At 32.8% G+C, this 20,254-nt stretch overlaps 1 long non-coding RNA gene across 4 annotated transcripts; it reads right to left on the minus strand.

Moving 5' to 3' along the window:
• Window positions 1-11,676: 11,676 nt before the first annotated feature.
• Window positions 11,677-16,922, minus strand: LOC114399810. 4 transcript variants are annotated; one of them, XR_003663835.1, is made up of 7 exons: window positions 16,625-16,919; window positions 15,856-15,949; window positions 14,306-14,395; window positions 12,884-13,049; window positions 12,472-12,618; window positions 12,186-12,274; window positions 11,677-12,042 (listed from the first exon to the last, which is right to left on the minus strand). It is a non-coding gene; the product is annotated as an uncharacterized LOC114399810 (long non-coding RNA). The 4 variants fall into 4 exon arrangements; XR_003663836.1 differs by having other exon boundaries at window positions 12,880-13,049; XR_003663837.1 differs by having other exon boundaries at window positions 12,472-12,597; window positions 16,625-16,918.
• Window positions 16,923-20,254: the final 3,332 nt, after the last annotated feature.

Below are 20,254 nucleotides of genomic sequence, written 5' to 3' on the forward strand. Positions count from 1 at the left end.
TTTCATGTGCACGTACGACTTTGCATGTTTTTCTTTGAATTATAGGATATGTTCAAGAAATGGGTAATTGTTTTGAAAATAAAAGTTCTTGACATTTTGTGACTTGAAATCCTTGATTCTTCTCTACATGTCATGATAGTTTTGAAAGCTCAATTTGAAAGTGATGATTTTACCTTTGTGAGAATTTGAGCCATCCATCATTATAATCATTTGGTGTGTTTTGCCCCATTGATTGCTTGCACAATAGCCTTGGCTTGATTCTTGTTGATGCGTCCTAATTCACATGCATATTTGGAAATGATTAAGGCAATTTTGTTCTTATAAGCTTCTAGCCAAATGGACTTACCTTGAATTAATTCCTTTGATAGCCCTTTTGAGCCTTGTTTCCCTTTCCTTGTTTTGAAGCTCACTACAAGCCTTAAGTGAAAAACCATGATATTACCATATCCTTAAGGAATTTTGGAGCTTTGGAATTGTTTTGGGAATAAGTGTGGGGGGTTTTTGTTTCATTGGACAACTTGTTTTGTTGGCTATGCTTCATGATGTATTTTGGGCCATACTTGATGTACATTGTATATTGGTTAAATGTTGGACATGCTGAATGAAATGTTGTTTCTCAAAGGTTAAAGAGTAAAAAAAAAAAAAAAAAAAAAATTCGAAAAAAAGAAAAAGAAAAGCAATAAAGTTGAGTGAATAAGATCTTAAATGGCACAAGAATGATGAAACTCTTGGTTCTACTCTTCATGTTTAATTTTTATCTTTACTTCTTTTTATTTTTTTCTTAATATGCACTTATTCCCCTTTGCTCCTCTATTCCTTTGGGATTTAGCCACTTATTCCATATTTCTCCATACTTTGTCCTTGGCCCCATTACAACCTTAAAAGACCTTTTGATCCTCATGTGCTTGTGTTTATGGGTTGATTGTCAATTTTAGAATCTTGCCAAGTTTATGTGGTGTTTGCTTTCATGGGTGCTTTGAGGGTAAATAGTAGCCTAGACACTTGAGAGATAGAGTGTATATCTTGTGAGGCTTTATCACTTTTCATTCTTGAGCTGATTAACTATTTTGCCATGATTGGGTTGCTTGGATGATTTTCATGAATGTCTTGACTTTTTGGATCTCCTTATGTTAGATGTTACCCATTCCTTTCATTCCTTGATGTTCATTGAGAAATATGTGAATGTTTTTGTTTGTCTCCCTTTCATATCCTTGGATTTTGTTTTTTGTTTCATTTTGCCCAGGAGTGCAAAAGGCTAAGTATGGGGGGTTTTGACGTGCCATCATTTTCTTCTATTTTCTAAACCCTTTTTGCACCATTTTAATTATTGATTGGTCTTAATTGTCAATTAATTAGGTAGTTTTATTATTTGGGCTCATTTAGCTAATTTGATGTTTTTAATCTAATTTCAGGAATTAATGAAACATTGGGCTTAATCCGGATTTTGGTTGTGGACTTGAAGAGGGCAAATAAAGCAGCGCTTACCTTAGTTAATTTCTAATTAGGAAATTTCGCAATTTTATTTTATGTTGTTCAGTGTTTATTTCGTTTTGGGCCAGAGTATTGTAATAGGGCCCAATGACTTTGAGTGACTCTTTTTAAATAGCTGCCTTGGGATTCGTGTAGGGTATTCTATTCTGCTATGCTATTTTCATTATTCAGAGCTTTGGTTTTAGGTTTTCACGTTTTTCTGTGCCCTTGTTACAGTTTTCGTTCTTAATGCAAATTTCCGTTTTCTGCTTCTAATTACGAGTTCATTCTTGCTTCTTCTTCTACTTTCATTTACGTTTTTGTTCATTTACGTTTCTGTTCATTTACGTTCTTGTTCATTTACGTTTCTGCTTCATGTTTCATTTGCGTTTTCTGTTTGAATCCATGGAAGGCTAGATTTTCTGGTGTTGTTTCCTTTTGAGGACGAAGCCCAACTCTCTTTGAGGTTTTGTTTGTAATGTGGTTTCCTGGCAGTTTTCCCTTCACCAGTTATCCCAATTTCGTGAATATTAATCAGTGCACGCTTCGTGTTCGATTAATTGTCTCTGAGCCTAACTTGCGTTCATGCTTAATGGACGAAGGGCTAACTGGTGTATGTGGTGCCTAATCACGTATTGAAAACCCTAAGTTGATTTTCGCTTAGTAAATTGAAATAGGGTTGGATTAAGTGGTTGACTGTTAGGGACGAATTCTCCATAACCCAGGATAAGAGAGTGGCTTCTGAATCAGAGGAAACAACCCGTTTTTAATATTAGTAGTTTCGTATTCCATTTTATTTGTTCTGCTCTTTAATTACCAAACAACCAAACCCCCCCCCCATCGTTACTGTTACTGCAAGTATATTATGAACATTTGGCTTGCCATTGCTCGTTGGGAAACGACCTAGGATCACTTCCTAGTTACTGCATTTTCATGTTTATTTGATTCGGGTACGGCCTTGGTCATACACATAACCGATGTTATACACAAAGAACTACACCAAAAAGTGTATGCATCACCAACGTTGACATCGGTTTTCTAGCAAAACCGATGTTAATGGAATATATTAACATCAGTTATCATAGGAAACCGATGTTAATGTATTACATTAACATCAAATTTTCTAAAAAATCGATGTTAATATAACATATTAACTTCGGTTTTACTGGAAAACCGATGTCAACGTTCATCATGCGTACACTTTTTTTGCTGTTGTTCATTGTGTTTAACATTGGGTATTTAGAGAACTGATGTTGTCATATGCATGTTAACATCGGTTCTCCGAAACCGATGTTAAAATTAATAGATTCAACATCGGCACTTTCAACATCGGCTTTAGAACCGATGTAGAATGTTCTAAATAACCGATGTTGAAAGTGTATTTTCTAATAGTGTTTTCTGGTTTATTGTAACAATTATAAAGGTTATTTATTAGCTTGCTGAATAATATTTATTTGATTATCTCTCAGAATTGTTTTGAATTTTTCTTAATTTGTTCTTTTTTTACAAGACTTTTTGTTCTTTTAAGATTTGGTTCTTTAAATATATTTAATCCAGGTGCAAATAAAAACACTTATAATGACTTATAATTTGTTAATTAAACATTTTGTTTTCTAACTTTAAAAGTTTACAATTTTTTAATTAAGTTTTGGAGGCTTCTTATTTTTTTTCCTTTTTACTATCTTTTTCTTAAAAAATAATAAATCATATTTGTTTGAAGTAACAACATTGATATACTTTGGCTTCTTATTTTTCTTTTCTCTTTTACTATTTTTTATTTTAAACTTCCGTGAATCTGTGTGATTTAAGATATTAATATTAACATACTTCATCTCAATCTTGTTTTCACTTCTTTCTTTACTTCTGGTTTCCAATTCATTTACTGGATTTTTCTCTCCTGTTTTTTGAACAACTTTTTATAATATTTTCTTAAATATATACACCTGAATTTAGTGGCATGTAACATAGACAAAAATTTAGTTTTCCAATCAAGCTTTTATTTAAACTTTTTTTCTTTCTCTCTTACTCTCAGGTTCACAGGTGTGATTTTGTTAGGTGATCACTCCCTTACTCACACGTACGTGCCATTGTTTAGGTTAGTTGTGGGTTTTTTTATTCTAGTTGCTTCAAATTTTGTATTCTAAATGTGATAATTATATTTCTAGTTATGGTTATGTTATTTATATTTCATGCTTTGTTCATTTAGAAACTCAAACACGTATGTGATTTTGTGTTTGCCTAATAATAGATTATCACTCTAAGATTATGTATGTGATATGCCTTTTTACCTTAATTTATGTTCATGTTTCGGTGTTTTATGGGCATGATGTAACTTATATGAGTTACGTAGATGTAAATTAGTATAACTAGAGTGCTAAAATGTGAAATAGGATTGTAAGAGCAATTGCTCTGTGTTGTTTGTGAGGTAAACCAGTTTCAGAGATGTGGTACAAAACTTTTGTTTTATCATCATCTATGTTTTCAAACTTCAATCATTAACCCCATTACAAAATAGTAGCATATTTTCATGGATAAATTTCCACAATACATACCTACCAACTACTTTGAAATTTCCTCCAAATGCATACCTTAGACTCCACACAGTTTCTATTCTCTTGTCTTGTCTTCTCTTCATCCTTTTTGAATCTCCAGAACCAAATGATCCTTCAAATCTCCTTCCATTGCAATAAAACTCAACTATGCATTATTACCACTATCTAATTCTTGGCTACCAGTGTTCTATCTTCTAATCCTAAATTTAAGACCTGCACACCTACAAGTTATGGAACTGGCCCACCCATTAAATCAAATTTGAGCTAATTCTAAAAGCAGATTTTTAAAACCTTGGTTCACATAGGGTTCCCCTAACACTGCTACTTCTGTTAATGATAATGAAATATATTTGAATGTTATTGGAGGTCCAAATTACAAGGAGAATGTGTACTATCTAGGTACTTTGAGCAAAAGGTTTAGTTGCTCAAAATCAGCTCTATCTATTTCTATTACTCTCATGGAAGATCAAATAGAGAGACAATTACTAAATTGAATGTTAAGCTTTTGGAAAAGACAAATAAGGAGAGGATACTTGAGGTAAAAATGTTACAACTGATGGAGAATCATGACCAACAAAGTTAGGAGATGCGACAATAGATGCAAGAGAAAAATGAGCAAATTCATCAACAAACTGAGCAAATGTAATGTATATTACAAAACTTACATATTCAGTCTATCATGTCAGCTCCTAGTCCATTGACTACCACAGTGGATGAAACTGACCACCATGTTGACGATGCTCAGGTTGATCGTTCTCATTACATGTCAAAGGATCATTGACTCTTGATTATTGTTTATTTTAGTTTGATTATGCCATGTTAGTTTTGAATTTGAACTTTATAAACTTTGACATTGCATTTTATTAAACTTTGAAAACTTTGAATTTGCACTTTATCAATCTTTAAATTCGAACTGTTCTTATAGCTATATTTACACATCATGAATATCTACTTTTATTTATAAGTTTGATTATATAGTTTAATAATAGTTTAATTATCAATTATATTTATAGTCGATAATTATTAAGCAAGTCAAAATATAATAAATGAAAAATAACCATATTTTTATTTATCAACTTAATTTGAGACCGACTTAATTTATTTTTTTATTTAAAAAATAAATATTTTAACTGTGACCGAATTGCATTTTTGATTTATTTTATATTTTAAAATTAATTATTTATTAGCGACCGAATGCATTTCTTTATAAATGTATTTTAATAATAGTTTAATTACAAATTTAGTCCTTATAGTTCCATCATTTGTATATTTTAGTCCTTATAATTTTAAAGTGGTTTTTTTAGTCCCTATAGTTTACATTTTAATTCCCTTTTAGTCCCTGTAGTTTGAAAGTGGTCTTTTTATTTCTTATACTTTATAGTTTAATTTTCTTTTAGTCCTTACCATCAAAATATCAGTAATATCATCAATTACAATTAACTACAAAATTATTAGCAAATAATTCATAACTAATTTTTCCCAAGATAATTTGTAATAAAAAATAGTTGATAATTTATAACTAATTTGTAGCTAAATATATTTATAACTTTTTTTTTGTAATAAGAACTAAATGATAATTAAAATACAAATTATAGGGACTAAAAAAATCACTTTCAAACTATAGAAACTAAAAGAGAATTAAAATACAAACTATAAGGACTAAAAAGACCACTTTAAAACCATGAGGACCAAAAGAAAATTAAAATGTAAACTATATGGACTAAAAAAACCACTTTTAAACTAAAAGGACTAAAAGGTACAAATCGTGAAACTATAGGAATCAAATGAGAAATTTAACCTTTAAAAATTTATTATTTTATAGCTATCGACTTAGCGACCGAATTGTATTTCATTATTTTTATTTTGAAATTAATTATTTTTTAGCGACTTAATTAGCAACCACATAGTTTTATTTAAAAAAAATTATTTGATAGTGACCGACTTAGTGACCAAGTTATATTTTAATTTTAATTTTAATTTTAATTATTTTTTAGCTACATAATTCTTCGGTCGTTGATTTAGTGCTAAGTAAAACAACAACCAAATATGCAGCGACTGAATTTTATGGACCAGCCACTTAAGATTTCAGTTTCTAAATAGCAACCGAATGATAATTTGGTCGCGAATGTCTTAGTGACTAGGGTTTTTGTGATGCACAATATTCGGTTGTCATTTTGGTCGGTAACAGTTTAAGCGACCGAACTATTTGTTCGCTAAATCATGTTTTTTTTTAGTAGCAAGAAAAATAAGAAGCAAGGGAGCAATTTTGGTGAAATAAGTTGTGAAACTATTGTGGCGAAATAGTAGAGTGTTTTTTTTATCAATTCCAAAAGATGGTTTCATTCAAGCAAAAAGTGCTCTCACTATAGCGATTAAGAAAATGTTTTCTGGTTTTTAGAATAAAGTTATGTAGTGAAGAATGCAAAAATCAATTGAAAAAGGTGGTGTTGGATTCGAATTCCATAAAATTCATTGTATGCTATTCGATTTCCAATCATATTCTGAATTTCAACACAAGTAATCAAATCCTAATTTCGTAGGTAAATGATTCTTAATTCCTAAATTAGATTCTTGATCCCTTAGTAAACCTAACCTAGCAATTAGAGTATGAACAAAGAAACAATGCAATGTAACAACTTAATTTCATTCCAAAAACTAGATTCCTACACATTCTTGATTCAGATTTAGAATTGAACTTGTTTTCCAACACAACTCAACTCATTAAGCAAGGTTGATCACGCCTTTGCATGAATTCAAGTAAAGAAGTAGAAAATAATTGCATAAACTGAGAAATGAATTAGAAATTGGAGAATTGCATACTCTGAATCTACTTCATTCAATTCCAACTGTAGACAAAGGATCAAGCCGATGTTTTGATGATGCCAAAAGATCACATGCGTCTCAAAGCTTTATTCAAGACAAAGCAATTAAAGATATTCAAGATGGATGATCAAGACAGTCTATAGAGTCTTAGAAAGGGTATATTAAATAGGAAGGGAATTTCAATTGAAGTAGCAAAAGGTTTGGCCAACAAAATTAAGTTAAAAAGTCTTTTACAAGAAATTTACTCTCTGGTAATCGATTACCAGAGGATGTAATCGATTACCAGTGGCCAAAACTGATTTACAACAGCTATTAAAATTTGAATTCAAAATTTGCCCTGTGTAATCGATTACACATATATGGTAATCGATTACCAGCAGTTTCTGAATGTTTTAATTCAAATTTTAAAGCTTGTAATCGATTACACATATACTGTAATCGATTACCAGAGTAGATTTTCAGAAAATATTGTCAACAGTCACATCTTTTTATGTGGTTCTTGAATGGCTATCAAAGGCCTATATATATGTGACTTGAGACACGAATTTGCTAAGAGTTTTTCATAACAAAAAGGTCTTATCCTCTTATAAAGCAAAATTGTTTTATCCTTTTACAAATTCCTTGGCCAAATTACTTGTGATTCAATAAGGAATTATTTGAGTGCTCAAATTGTTCAATCTATCTCTTTCAAGAGAGATTTCTTCTTTTCTTCTTCTTCATTCTGAAAAGGGATTAAGAGACTGAAGGTCTCTTGTTGTGAAAGAATTCTAAACACAAAGGAAGGGTTGTCCTTGTGTGTTTAGAACTTGTAAAAGGAATTTACAAGATAGTGGAACTCTCAAGCGGGTTGCTTGGGGACTGGACGTAGGCACAAGGGTGTGGCCGAACCATTATAAATCTGAGTTTGCACTTTCTCTTCCCTTAAACTCCTTTATTTATTATTGCTTTATATTCATATTCAAATTGTTCTATTTAAATCAATATTTAAGAAATTCATTATTAAGGGAATTTATAACTTGAATAGAAAGTTAAATAGAATTTTTAATTGGGGAAATAAGTTGTAATATCTTAATTCAACCCCCCCTTCTTAAGATATCTGAGGCCACTTGTCCAACACCAACAACTTCAAGTTAGTTACAATGGATCATAGCTTGATCCATGAAAAAGAATCACAAAACTATGGATCAAAAACTAAAAAATGGGGAAAACATGGTTTTTCTATTAAGAATTAAGAACAATGACAATGCCAAGTCAGAAAGACTATGATGACTCAAGCAAGGTTCCTATCGGTGAAAGGAGAGTGAAGGGAAGATGGGGCATCCCTCAACTCGATAATCCAATTCATTCCAATAGACAGGAATGGTTTTGTAGTCATCACTAATGGAAAGAATGGATATGACATCGCTATGTTAACATCGGCTTTTTAAAAAACTGATGCTAACAAAAACACGGTGGCATATTCATAAATAACGCGAGTTCATTAAAGTTGGTTTTTGAAAAAATCGATGTTAAAATGAGTTCATTAACATAGGTTTTTTAACATGAGTTCATTAACATCGATTTATAAAAACTAATGTTAACGAACTCATGTTAACATCGGTTTATCCAAAAACCAACATTAACAAAATTATGTTAACGTTGGATTTTTTTGGAAAACCGACGTCGTGTTAGTTAAATTAAATCTGTCTCTTCCTTTTCTCGTGCTCATTCTGAACCATCTCTCACTTTCGCGCTCTCATTCTCACTATCACTCATCTTTCACGCTCTCACTCATCTCTCTCGCTCTCGTTCTCGCTCTCACTTATCTCCACACCATTCTCGCTCTCGCTATCATCTCTGACTTTCATTCTCACTCTCGCGCTCTTGTTCTTGCTATCACTCTTGTGCTCTCTTTCTCGCTCTCACTCACAGCTCTACTCACTCTCGTTCTCATTCTCGATGATGAAAGGTTAGTCTTCTATAAATGCTTGTTTTTGTGTTTGGTTTTGATGGTGATGGTAAGCGAAATCTAATGTATTAATATTTTATTCAGTGACAGATCGATATTGAAATCGATAGTCACCCCTTCCACCAGTCTGCCGAGAAAGAGTTTGGTTACCAAGTTCAGCTAAAGTTGGGAAGAAAATGTGTCATATTAGAAAACCTATCCACTACAACTAAGATAGAATCATGCCCTCGGGCTCTCTTGGGCAACCCAAGGTGTGGAGCATATAAGCCTTTGGATTAGAATGGTTATATATATATATATATATATATATATATATATATATATATTAGAAAAGGGTTATCTCTCTCTAGCTTTCCTTTGTTGCTTGCGTTCACCAAAGACCTATGGAAGTTAGGGCTCATCCCCGGTCAATATTGGATCAAACAATAAAGGGCACTCGGAGAAGCAGATGGTTAAGTCAAGGCCATCCAAGGTGGATTGGTTGAGGTAATCTATGAGATCACGTTCGAGAGCCATGCCTCTTCCTCTTCCACAAATTTAGATTAGTGACAAGGGACCTAGCTAGGCTTTTTTTCTTGGTTTTGTTGATTTCTAGTTCTCGTTTTGATGTGTGTATTGCTTCTTGTTAATGTGCGTATTACTAACATGAAAATGCTTGTTTCTATGTATGTTGCTGAAAACATGTGTTATTTTCTAGATATACAAATATTGATAATGAGACTCTATGCGTATTACTAACATGAAAATGCTTGTTAACGGGACTTTGTGCTGGTGTGAGAATTCTGCCACAGCCTTAGGTCCCCATTTTTTTTCAAAATAAGAATATCATTCTTGGTTATCAAAAATGGGTATATGCACTGTGTTTTTCAACTCCATGGCATGTACTCGACCAAACACATATTTCTTGGTTTACTACTAGTAAGTAGACATGTATATTTATTTTCAATAGTAATTAACTTTAATATTATAAATGGAGTTTAGAAACAGTGAATGAAGATCAATAGAACTGAAAGGAAATGGCTAAGACAATGATGAATATTAACTAAAATCCAGAGTAAATGTTCAACTTAGTTCATATTCAAGACTATTCTCAGATAAACATGACATGATATAAACATGTGCTTAATTATATTAGTTTGCTTGTTAAATGTAGCCTTATGGGGACTCCAAGAAGATTGGGCCAGAGATGTAAGAGAAGGCCTTAGGGTTCTCATGAGCCTTAGTGTATATTTCGGGCCCATGGGCTAAGTATGAGCCCGCTTATCTTTGTACTTATTAGATTAAGGTTTCATTATTTTTCGGCCTTGTATTTAGGGATCCATAATGTAGGTAAGGTACCCTAGAAATGTAGGATTTTTCGGCCCTAGTATTTTAGGGCACCTAGACTAGTTTTTGTATTAGGGGTAGTTTTGTAATTTCATATGCATTAAGTGAATATTTGATGTGTGTGATTGGAAATAAATTTAATTGAATTGGGAGAAGCCCAATCCAATTAAATTTTAGAGGGGGAGGTGAGCATTTGCTTGCTACACCCCATTGCCACATCATATAGTCACACTTTGTGCATGTTCTTCATGCTTTACATGCCTCATGACTCCTAAGTACACTTAGTGGAGAATCTTGGACTTGATCTAGGATTAGTGGGCTGAGCCATAGCTAAAATTCACTAATCATAATTAGTGAAATTTTGGCTCCAAAATTTGGCTCCACAAATTCAATTTCAAATTCAAGTGAAATTTGAATAGAAATTCAAATTTCCCTCCAATTTTGTGTGACACTTAGGCAATTAATAGAGGCCATGTGTGAGCATTTTTTGGAACTTTGATCATTTCAATATTAAAACTTCAGATTCATAGCTCTTTAGAGCACAAAATTTCATGTTCTTCTCTCTCTCTCCCTTCATTCATCTCATTTTTCCTCCAAGCTTTTATCCATGACCTCCTATGGTGGTGAGCTTCTTCTAGACTCATCTTCTCCTTGAAGTGGTGTCTCCTCTCTCTCTTCCTTTCTCCATTCCACTGCCATTCATCTTCCAAGAAGCAAAGGAATCCATTGATGAAGAAGATCCTCGGCCTACAAGCTACAATGGAGCTTACATCACTTTGCTATAAGATGGAAGGATGAACTAGAGCATACTTGGCATCTGCTAGATGGTAATGCTAACATGCACTCTGTTACATGCAACCAAAATCTGGTGAACCCAACTCTACTTGATGCAATCCTACCCCGCAAGGGCATTGGATAAAAGACTCCAAGTAGATTGGGCTAGAGATCCAAGGGAAGGCCCTAGGGTTCTCATGAGCCTTAGGGTAGATTTCGAGCCCATGGGCTTAGTATGAGCCCGCTAATCTTTGTAAATATTAGAATAGGTTTTTCCTTCGTTTGTGCCTTGTATTTTGGCCATTCTAGTAGTATAGGGTTTTAGCCTTGTATTTCAGTGCATTTTGAGTAGTCTTTGTAGTAGGGACTTTTTTTGTATTTTCTTGTTTTTTGGCATATGGGTGAGCTTAGCTATAATAGGGGGTGTGTAGCTAAGCTCTAGCTTCTCATCTCAAGGAGGTGAACTTAACTATTAGAGAGGTATGTCAACCTGCAAAAGGAGTTACATCATGAATAACATATGAAAAACTGAAAGTGGACAATTTCCATTCAAATATACATTCTCATTTTGTGTAAACAAGCAATCTAGCCGAAGGGTGTGATCATTAGCATTTAATGCTTGCTTAAGCAAAACATGTACAGAAATTAATATTAAATAAAAAAGTAGCAGTATATACAAACTAGCATATATATATATATATATATATATATATATATATATATATATATATATATTACGTTAATCTCTACTTGCTTGTACATGTATGTATATACAAATAGGAATGAATAAACACTAATTTATATTTCAGAGCTTCGTTAATGAAATCATTCAAGTTTACAAGTTTAGTTATTAATTGCTAAAATTTGCAACTCAATTCACTTGGAGAAATAATGAAAGGATATCATTAACAACGACAAAGCCATTCATTCTAGACTTCTAGTCTTAAAAGTAATATCACTAATATGAAAGTATTTTTCAATTTTGCACCAAAAAACAATAGGAATCAGGCAGGAATCAGCTTTACTAATTCTTCATACGTATCCAGAAACAGAGAGAAGGAGAGTGTGAAAATTCAAACTTGAGAAAAATACGTACCTTCTTCTGCTTTTCAGTGACTTTTATCCCGCTGTGATCAGACTTTTATCAACCTGCAAAAGGAGTTACATCATGTATAACATATAAGAACAATAGGAAATTTGCTTAAAATCACTGAGACAATAAAATTAGAACAATAGGAAATCAGAGATATGCATATTTTTGACACAAAACTCAAGTAGATGAGATTCCATACCTAGAATCTGTCCAAAAGGAATCATGATCCAATGTAGGCAAAACCAAAGTGGCTTTCATAATTTTTGCAATAGCAACCATGTCACTTATCTGCAATTGGATGGAAAATATACTAATATATATGTCATAGGATCAAAGTAAACAAGAAATTTGAAAATAATAACCCTAAATAAGGTAACCATTGGCATGGCTCTAAAAGCAATTTAATAGCGTACTCCAGATTTCATTTGAATGTCGGCAATCACTTGTAATACAAATAAGTATGAATGAAAGCATAAATTGCGCACCTTCTTTTTGAGAACACGAATTCTTTTATCAATATCTTGAGCTTGGGGCGAATCTTGCAAAGCGAGCCGATTTATTTACCTGCGAGGTCAATGCCTCCAGAGATTCCTGTTTTCCACTATCTTCAACTTCACAAACAAATAAAAATCCTAATAACATATATATTAGGCACTACATATTTTAGAACAGTCACAATAACCTGAGCCATTAACCAAAACACACTCTAAATTAATTGCTAATCATATATGGCTACTGAATAAAATAAAGACACAAATTCCATTTGCAAAACGAAATTCTACCAAAAACAAAAACAATTTATATTTCGAATTTAGCGCAACAGAGATTATAAGAGAATCTACCAAAAAGGAACAATTTATATTTCAAATTTAGTGCAGCAGTGATGGACTCACACACCAACTCTATCAGGATTGAAGGCGCCGGTGGAAGAGAAATCGTCATTTTCGACAGCATCGAGCTTCGTGTAGCTCTTGAAGCTGTGGAGCGTACATCTAGCTTCAATTGTGTCGGCGCTCTGAAGATTGAAGTGATAGGAGAGGAAAACCTCCTTAGAGTCGTGAAACTGGCAGTGGCAATCAAGAAAACCAACAGAAATTTAGATTTAGAAAGGTAACTCTTTAAAAATTCTAATATATGATAATTAGAACCTCATGGAAACTCACTGAGAAAATTCTAATGTATTTTAATTTTTAACTTGTATATTTTATTTAATTATTATTAAAATTTAAATTACTTAACTATTAACGTAGTTAATTTACACACTACACACGTGCTCACACACGGGCAGGTTTAGAAAATATTATGAATGTAAAAATTCACGATTAAATATTATGAGGTTTTTTTCTATATTTTTAATAATTCATAACATGATTGAGTAATTTTTGGCACAAAAATTCACGATTAAATAGTGATACTGTAAAGTAGCAGCAAATTTAAGTGGTTCATGGTTTCTTTCACTTTAACTTGCGGACCACCCATGATAACTACCATACCTAAAGGCTACACGGTTAGCAATACCCACCTGGTTTTAATCTTATATTCAATCAAATTTTTTAAGAGAAAAATAAAATACTAAAATAAATTATTTTTCAAAAGTTAAAACTACAGTGTTTTATATACTTTCATTTTTTTTTATAAAATTTCACATTTAATTTTTCTAACTTAAATATATAAATTAGTTCTAACTTATGAAAAAAAATTAGAAAAAATAGGCTATTATAACTTTTTTTACTGTAAAAAACTTGTTTTTTTAAGAATATTATAACTACTTGATTCAATAAGCCTAATTATTTTTGTGTATTAAAAAAACTGAGCAAAGCTATAAGTAGTGACAAATAAATCCATTAAAAAATAACTATTTTTTATCCTGTAACTATAAATAAATATAAGCATAGATTGCATAATCTCAAATAAATATAAAATGAATAACACAAAAAAAAAAAACTATTAAATTTGGATAGCAACCCACTAGAATCACTGACTCCTACTCCACTCTTTCTCTCCTCTAACTGCATTATAATATTTTTTATAAAAATTTGTTATATAAGTAATACAAATCTTATATATACGACATGTTAGCATGAACTAGCATTTATGGCCACCCTGATGTGTTTGACAGGTTTTGGTTCATAGAGAGAGAAAATAATCACAGGCTGCGTCTTATCTTGGTTTGTAAAAATCATTTATTTAATATTTTTAGAGAGAGAAAATAATGAGTGTTGAAGCATAACTCATCAAGCACAACCAAATTTTGAAAACATGTACATGAACCTTCTGAACCTAAGTAGGCAAGACAATTGCAAGGATGAGAAAACTTACTGAGTTAGCTCCTCTAGCTTTTGCTTCTTTAGATGTCTCTAATTGCTCCACTAGCTTTATAGAGTTAATACTTCAAAACAGAGTGTACTACTGAAAAAGACGAAAAACACACTTGCTTCAAAGTTATATTCAATCAAACAAAAAAGGATAACAAGTTGCTTGCTGGTAAAGGATAGCGGCAATTGCCACCTCCACACAAGACTAATTCAGATGCAAGAACCAAAAAATATCTTCACTACAATTTTGTCCAGGCTCGGGTTTTCATATAAAGAGTTGTGCAGATGAGATAATTATTCTGAAGGTTACCAAAACAGGAAAACAAGTACTCTAAAGAGTTTAATGACAACACTGTGATATTTTACCTTGGAGAAATAGCCAACCATGTGACATCCTCGTTCAACACATTCACACAAAACATAGAACAGAAACAGGTCTACATCATAATAGAGGGCCTTGTGATCAAGAAATAACTTGGCCAAATAACAAAGGTTCTGCCCATAAACCTTGTTCTTTTTGCCATCGACCAGATATAGCAATAATTATAAGGAATCACATTATGATAGTAATCAATCATTAATAACAAAAAAATGTATATATAATTGTTGCAACGGTCATAACACAACTTTCTCAAAATTCATTCATTTTATAAATTGAAATAATTTCCAATATTTGAGATTTGTAGCTACCTACCCTTGACTTCATTTGGATAATTTAATTAAAAAAATTGTCTAAATCTTTTAGAAAAAGATAAAGAATTTTATAAAAAAAATCTTTAGAGAGCTGATGCTCATCAAGCAATAGTTGAAGCCAGGGAAAAATTGGGGCAAGGGAGATCAATGGCTTTAAAAAAGAACTCTATTACAATTGAAGGAGGATAATAAATCCTTCAAAAAAAAAGAACAGAGTACAAAACAAAAAAATGCAGAATAGCAGCACAATCTTTGTACATGCCAGAAACAGAAACATCCTTCAAGCACCCATTAATATCATAAGTAGCAAAATTTTAAATTGTGATTGCAGATATTGCGTGCACTGAGATTCAGATTGCAGTCACTGATTTGAATTTTCACAAGTTGGCACATCATATTAAAATCATATATATTATTGTACAAGTTGGCTCGGAATAAGTTTTTGTCTCATAGGAGTAAGTATTATAGGAATCCTCGTGCCCTTGTGTGTCTTTTGTCTCAAAATTTATGCTTTGATGGAACAATGATAATAAGGGCAGCATATCATATAACCCTAAATCCTTATCCAAACATATGCGAATTCTATGAACGTTTTTCATTAGTTCTTTTTTAAAATTAAAAAAGTAAAGAAAACATAATTCAACCATCATCTTATGATACCACATCACCTAAATAGTGATGATGACCATTATGATAAAACTAATATCCCTCCACATACATTTAACCATTAAAAGTAACAGATTTAGACAAACTACCAGGACAAAGAATGAGGTCACACATCCAACAAATATGGAAATCGAAGATCAAAAGGCCTAGCTAGAGCACATAACAGAATTGGGGGAAGTGGAAAGAAAAAAATACCTCACAAAAGGTACCGTACAACCCTTTGGGGCAAGCCTTCCCAGTTATAGTCCCATTTGCTCCAGAGCCACCCTGGCCCTTACCCTTTCCTCCCCTATCATAATCAGATAAAATTATGAAGTTCTGAAATTGTCATTATGACACAAACAAAAAGCAATGGCAGAAACTCAAACGAAATAGAGAGCTAAAATAGAAAAGTTTAACAGAAAAAAAAATTGATAAATTCATACAAAAAAGAGGGGATATTTTAAAGTTTTCAAAAGTTAGGGATTGCAATCACCCCCAGCATGTTTATGCGTTAGTGCAAACATCAGTCAGGCCCTTAAATCACCATTCTCCAATAAAAACACCAAAATTCAAAAAACAAATTAAAAAATAAAAATCCTAGATATCAGTCACCAACTTCTCATTGTAAACCACTTTGTCCCAAATACAAAACCATAGACCAGGCTCAAAGTCAAAATTATCCTAATGTAAGGAACAAACACATAATAATAGACAAAACTTAGATACAGTTCTTCATATACTTTTGATCCCATTCTCTAATCAAAATTGAAGTTTCATCTCAGTAATCTGCGTAATGAAAAGTTTACATATCCCTCTATAGATTATCAAGTTGAAACTCTAGTTCTAATAGGAGAAAAGCACCAAAAACGTATCTAAATTTTATTCTAACAACAACAGCAATACTAATAATTGTTGGTAGTGTTTGAGCGATTGAGTGGTGATGAAATGAAAATAGAAGTGTGTGTGTGAGAGAGAGAGGAACCTTGAGGGGGTGAAGATCGGCTTTGAGTTCACGAGCTTGTCGTTCTTCGATTTCTTTGTTGTTGGAATCAAGTGTCGATGCCAATTGAGAAGAAGAATCTAACGTTGTTGGATGAGCATTTTCGGTTTTGCTCTCTGATTCCTTCTTCTCCGCTGTGAAATCCATTGTTGTCGCTGCTTCCTAAACCCTAATCCCCTTTTTCCCCTTTCTGCGTTCAGCGTTGTTGAGGTTCGTTTCGGATCAGAGGAAGCAACGCGCTTGGGTTTTATGCTTTATAGGTAGGCGTCACTTCAGAAATATTTTAACCTTTTTTTTATGTTTTATTTTTTTTCTCATTTCTTGTTGTGACTTAGAAAAGACTTGTGTAGTCATATACAATCCAATTTGGTTTGAGTATATGTGATACTTAATATGGTATGGGACTAAAAACTTAATCAGAGAATAGTTTAAGGATCATGACCTATCAAATATTTGTTTATGAATTTTAAAAAATTGAGAAAGATTAATGTTTTACTTCTTCTTCTACACTTTTCTCTTTGGCGAAAAATTCACGATTTTTGTTATTCTTCTTCAATCACAAAATAAAGAAAAAGTTGTGTTGGGTTAGATTAAAGTGGATTTGAGAAAACAACGCTCAGGTCCGAAGTTCAAATGGGAAATTTGGTCACACACGTGTCACGTGTCCTGACGAATGTCAATGAAAATTTTGAATAATTATTAACTAAAAATTAATTTAAATTGAATGATTATTTTTTGAGATTGAGTATTTACTAAAAAAACAAGAGACTAGTATTCAAATTCAAATAGTCTTAAAGAGTTTTACCTACACCAACAATCGTAGGTATAAGACTTTTGAGGTTATACCTACACCAACCAATTATAGGCATAGAATTTGTGAAGTTTTATCTACATCACGTAGTTGTAGGTATAAATTTTTTAAAATTTTGCCTACACTCTGCTTCTGTAGGTAGTAATTCTTTTGAGTTTTACCTACACTAATCAACTATAGGCACAAGTTTTTTGGAGTTTTACCTACACAACATAATTGTAGGTAGAAGTATTTTTTTAGTTTTAATAAATTTGTCTACACCAAATAATGGTTGGTACAAATGGTTGAGTTTTACCTGCATTAGTCAGTTGTAGGTAAAAGTATTTTTGAGATTTACCTACACTAATTTATGTCTGTAGCAAAAAAGCGTCCGTAGGCATAGGTTATTTTTCTTGTAGTGTCTTGTTCATATCAATAGAATAATATTTCTTACAGTGTTGGTTTTTAATTTGATTCACCTACCTTTTCAGTTCTGGTTTCCACCGGGTAAGGGTTCTACTGTGGAGTATCGATCTGCATCTCGGTTGGGAAACTTTGATTTTGATGTGAATAGAAAAAGAATAAAGGTATGATTTCATAATTAGTATGTGCTTTCTCTATAGTTAGAATAAAGGTACTCCCCTTCCTTCATGTCATGTCAAACATTTTATACTTAAGTAAATTCACTAAATTTTAGTCTCAAATGTTTTAAATTTATTCTAAATTAGTCACTTATTTTAACTGAAGGTAAATTTGGTTGACTATGATCAGAAATACATTGATATTTTTTAATTGGTAGAGATAAAGAATATTTTTGATGTACAATAAAGAGAGTATTTACTCCAGAGGATGCAAATCCCTTACTAAATATTTTTGTGATGAAAAATCTTGGTTGCTGACAGGCATTGAGACAAGAGTTGGAGAAGAAAGGATGGACATCTCAAGATACCATATGATTAATAAACTCAGGCAGAATTAACATCAACATCTAAGCAAATATTATTTCATATACTTTGTGACCTTGTATACTTTTGTATTAGATACAAATCACACAGGATCATTGCAAGCAAACTTTTCTTAGATTTTAGGAATTGTAGAGAAATCATTGAGACAATACTTCAAACTCTCGGGGAAGGAATGGAATGAAGACCTTGAATGATGAAGGAATGAAATTGGGGGTTACTAGGGGAGGGGTTGATTGGGGTTGGTGTCATTTTGTACATAGCAAATTTTACTGACGTGTTGTGCTGCAAACATTGAATGATGATTTGGTTTGGCAATATATGTTAAAAAAAGTATATTAGATGTAATCAGCAGTCAATGGATGCGTGATGGAATATAAATACTATATCTTGAAAAATACACATCTAGATGGCATCCTTAGGACTTCATACAGCTCATGTTTGTCGCCTGTTTCATCATCCACCACCCTTACCTTCTCTGGTTTCTCACGTTTATTGTTATTAAACCCATATTTATGCTCTCCTCCCTTCATGTCTTGTTTTATCACAACTTTAGCCGAATCTCCTATCTTCTCTTGGCTTCTTGGCAAAAAAGAAACACTCCTCGCATTTGTTCCTTTGCCACAACAATGCTCTTCTCCTTCATGGGCATCAATAATCATGCAGTCGTCGGCATCAGCATTATTATTTTACTCACTCATCTTGACCACAGTTGAATCTCCTGTCTTATTCTCCAATGACACACTTTGATGGCCTCTATCTCTTTTCTTCATATGTTCTAGTGCTTCAGCTTCAGAATGCATAGAGCAATCTGAACTTTCCCAGTGATCACCAAAGGCTTCAGCATCAGCATTGACACTTTCCACCCTCTTTGCTTTATGCTTATGTGCTGATTGTTCTAGTGCAACCTCTAATAAATTTGAGATTTATAAGGAGGAAGCAGGGAATGCAGCACAGAAGCATAAAGCAAATAACATTGATGACGTACAAGAACATACAAAATCTAAATTTCGATTACAGACAAATGTCGACATCAGCAGTTGTTTCTATAGCATATTACATTCATGACATACAACAAACCTAAGGGAGGTTGACTAGGTCGGAAGTGAGGTTGACTAAGTGTGTGTGTGTGTGTGTGTGTGTATGTGTGTCATGAGGATGTGTGTGTGTGTGTGTGTGTCATTAGGGTTTGTGTCTGTGTATGTGTGTTTGATTAGGGTTTGTGTCTGTGTGTGTGTCATGACGGTGTCTGTGTGTCTACGATTAGGGTTTGTGTGTCTTTCATAAGGGGGTGTGTGTGTATTTTTCATCAGGGTGTGTCATGTGGGTGTGTGTGTGTGTGTGTCATGAGGGAATGTGTGTGTTTGTGCTTAGAGTTTGTGTGTGTGTGTGTGATTAGGGTTTTTCTGTGTGTGTTTGTCATGAGGATGTGTGTGTGTGTCTTTGTGTCATTAGGGTTTGTCTGTGTGTCTCATTAGGGTGTGTGTGTGTGTGTATTTTTCATGAGGGTGTGTGTGTGTTTGTGATTAGGGTTTTTCTGTGTGTGTGTGTGTGTGTCATCAGGGTGTGTGTGTGTAATGAGGGTGTGGGTGTTGATTATGGTTTTTGTGTGTGTGTGTGTGTGTGTGTGTCATGAGGGTGTGTGTATCTGGAGTCTGCATAATAAAGGTTTCTATTAAAAATCAACATAGGTCACTTATTAGCAAAATAACTTTAATTCTGATAAGATAACAACACAAAATACTCAAAGAACTGTATCTAAGTTTTGTCCTTTTAAAATATCGTAAGATGCTTCAATTAGATACACGACTTAATTGACACATGCTTACAGGTTCAGCCACATGGCTAACCCTTCAACCA

This window comes from Glycine soja, chromosome 19 (genome assembly GCF_004193775.1).
Source record: "Glycine soja cultivar W05 chromosome 19, ASM419377v2, whole genome shotgun sequence".
Classification (NCBI taxonomy): Eukaryota; Viridiplantae; Streptophyta; class Magnoliopsida; order Fabales; family Fabaceae; genus Glycine; species Glycine soja.